Consider the following 3,208-nt stretch of genomic DNA (forward strand, 5'->3'; position numbering starts at 1 on the left):
TCTAGCAATAAAATGACATGATTTAATTGCAGTTTTGAAAAACAATGGATGAGGAAATGTCTGAATAAGATATTCCTGTGGTGACCTTTTTACTATGCCTTGGCAAGCTCACCAGAAACATGAGCAGAAATCCGTGAGAACCCAAACTCCGATGAAGAAGTAACAAGTGTCATAAAACATAGCCTAAAATTCTTCCCCTGTTAAAGGTCCCAACCTCACCCAGCAGTCTGTATAAAACGCATCCGTAACTTAGGGCTATGGAGTTGATTGTTTCATTCACCAGCTTGTTCAATTTTATTGTATAGTTATAAACTATGCCCATGGCCATGGCTAGTTATCTCACAAATCTGCAAATTTAATCAAAAAATGGATTAACTTAGCACGAAACAGTGACTGGTTTGACTCATAACCATCATAACCACTAGAAAAACCATAAAAGTCAATGTCCTACTGACAAAAGCTTATTAAAAACACAAAGATTTTGTACATTTAGTATGCCTTTAAATTATCAGCTTTGTGTATCCAACACTAAAGTAATAGATATATCAGAAATCCACATGGTAATTGTCATGCTTATAAAGTACTCATAAATGCAAAAATTAGTTGTATACAATATTAGCTCTCTCAATTACCTTTTCATATAAACTTTGCTCTTCAGTCACTCATCCATTTTATATTTTTTATTCTTAAACAGGTTTTTAATTATTGATATGGCATTATACAGTAAATATTCTATATTCACTTATTATATTGCTCTGTTGGAAGCATAAAGGTAATTTGACTTCAGTCCACTTTAACTGTACTATGAACTTTGATTTATTGATTATTTATTTATGCCTCTTTAAACAAAAACACATGTCTCAAAGGAAATTTATAGTGAACAACAAAGAGGCTTAGTGTCAGTAGTAGATGTCTTTTTGAAAATAAAAATTAAAGGCATCAGGCATCAAATCATCAGAAGAGTCATTAACGATAATGGAAAGCATGTGATGGTGTTATTTCTCTGTCACTGAAAATAAGGCGAAGAAATGTTCTAGGAGAATGATTTGAGAATAGTCTTAAAGTCAAAACTAGCTAATCAGCTATTTTTCCCCAGGTAGTAGAAGTAATAATACAATTTCTCTCCTGTCATAGCATCAGGAGAATAGAATAAATATGTTTCAAGCATCACCTGAAAGGGAAAATAGGAACAATTTTAAAACATTCTCATTAAGTTTAGCATGATTTTATTGTCCTTCAGCAAAATGCATTTCCTATCAGGGAACTCTATTTCACTATTCTCTTGAAACTGGTTTGAAGAGGAAGGCGTGAAGAGCTTGAATAATTTCCTGCCAGCTATATGCCATTTTCTTACCACTGCTTTTCAGGTTATTCCATAAAGTAGACTTGGCCTTACCTAAAATTTAAAGCGCAGATATTATGTCTATGAATTAAATCACAATCAGTAGTGAACAAGCTTTAAGAGAACCATATTAAATTTTCTTGTACAAGAAAGAATTTTTTGTAATGCAAACAAGGAGCACTTGATTTATTTGTTTTGGACTTGGGGAAAGGCAGAGAAACAGAACCATTAGGGAGAAGGAATTCATTCAGGACTGCTGTGAAGAAAGAGAATGAGAAGGGAAAAGAGGATAGGATGAGGGTGGTCAGAGGAGTTATTAGAGTAGAGAATTAGGACACTATGGTGTTTAAAGAACATTTCATTCTAGCTCTTATTAAACTCTGGGAATCTGTATTTTTGCTCTCCTGGGCCTGCAGGTAAAACCCAATTGAGTTATTTTCATTCTGTGATTCACAAACACCATCTCTTCAGTGTCCAGGTTCAAACTTTTCGACCAGTTCCAAAGGAAAGAAGATAAAGAAATGATAGAAAGAAGTTCAAAGGGAAAGAAGGCAAAAAAAAAAAAAAATGGCATGGATTATGCAATGGTTTGAATGTTTGTCCCCCTGAAAACTCACATTGAAGCTGGGTGTGGTGGCTCATGCCTGTAATCCCAGGATTTTGGGAGGCCAAGGCAAGTAGATCATTTGAAGTCAGGAGTTCAAGACCAGCCGGGCCAACATGGTGAAATCCTATATCTACTAAAAATACAAAAATTAGACACAGTGGCACACACCTGTAATCCTAGTTACTGGGGAGGCTGAGGCTGGACAATCATTAGAATGCGAGAGGTGGAGATTGCAGGCAACCAAGATTGTACCACTGCACTCCAGCCTGGGTGACAGAGAAAGACTCCCTCAAGAAAAAAATAAAATAAAAAAAGTTAAAATTTAATTACCAAAATAATGACATTGGGAGGTGGGGCCTTTCAGAGGAGATTAGGCTTTTCTGGTTCCAACCTCATGGATGGGTTTAATGGCTTCATAAAAGTGCTTTCAGGGCTCTTCTTCTCTTCTGCCATATGAGAAAAAGCACTTCTCCCCTGCAGAGGATGCTCTTGAATTTCATAGCTTCCACAACTATGAGAAATAAATTTCCACTGTTTATAAACTACCTAGTCCGTGGTGTTCTGTAACAGCAGTACAAAACAGGCTAACACTGATTGTTTCATAATTTCTGCTTAATGAAGTCATTGTATAATGAAGCGCACTCTGGCTCTCAAAAGCCTTAGCATTCATTAGCACCACAGACAACTGTGAGGAATTCCCAGAAGAAGGCAGCATTGCCCCAGATGGCACTGTAAGATGGAACACCAGAGGCAATCAAAGGAAGTGTCTTTGCCCAACCGCCATGCAACTAACAGGAGAGGAAGAAAACGATGCATGAGGAAGCAAGCAGGATGGGCTCCTCAATATATCCGGTAGTGCATGTATTAACCAGAAGTAATTGAGTGGTTACTTTAATGAATAGTTACATGTACCTAAGAGGGCAATTGATGTGTTTATAGTCATGTAGCATCCATTTCTCCCTTGAGGAATAGCAGTATGATGTCCTTTGGGGAGTTACATCTCCCCACATTATGTGTTGTCTTATTGACATGGTAAATTAGGATGCGCTTTCATGAAGAAAACCATGGAGAACCCCAGGTACTATGGCAGATATACCTCTTCCTCCTACTAAAGGCCATAATGCAGAAACATGATGTAAGCAATAGTCATTGACATCTCTGCCATTATTCTTTGAAATTTGGACATAATTAATTAAAAACTGAAGAAATAGGAGGAGCTAGTTTTTCCAGTGAAGGTAGTAGAGCTATGCTATGAAATG

The 3,208-nt window shown here is 36.8% G+C and overlaps 1 long non-coding RNA gene across 1 annotated transcript; it reads right to left on the minus strand.

Moving 5' to 3' along the window:
• Window positions 1-665: 665 nt before the first annotated feature.
• LOC119471343 lies at window positions 666-1,991 on the minus strand. Its single transcript, XR_005200377.1, has 2 exons — window positions 1,960-1,991; window positions 666-1,171 (listed from the first exon to the last, which is right to left on the minus strand). It is a non-coding gene; the product is annotated as an uncharacterized LOC119471343 (long non-coding RNA).
• Window positions 1,992-3,208: the final 1,217 nt, after the last annotated feature.

This window comes from Cebus imitator, unplaced genomic scaffold (assembly GCF_001604975.1).
Source record: "Cebus imitator isolate Cc_AM_T3 unplaced genomic scaffold, Cebus_imitator-1.0 Scaffold57, whole genome shotgun sequence".
Lineage (NCBI taxonomy): Eukaryota > Metazoa > Chordata > Mammalia > Primates > Cebidae > Cebus > Cebus imitator.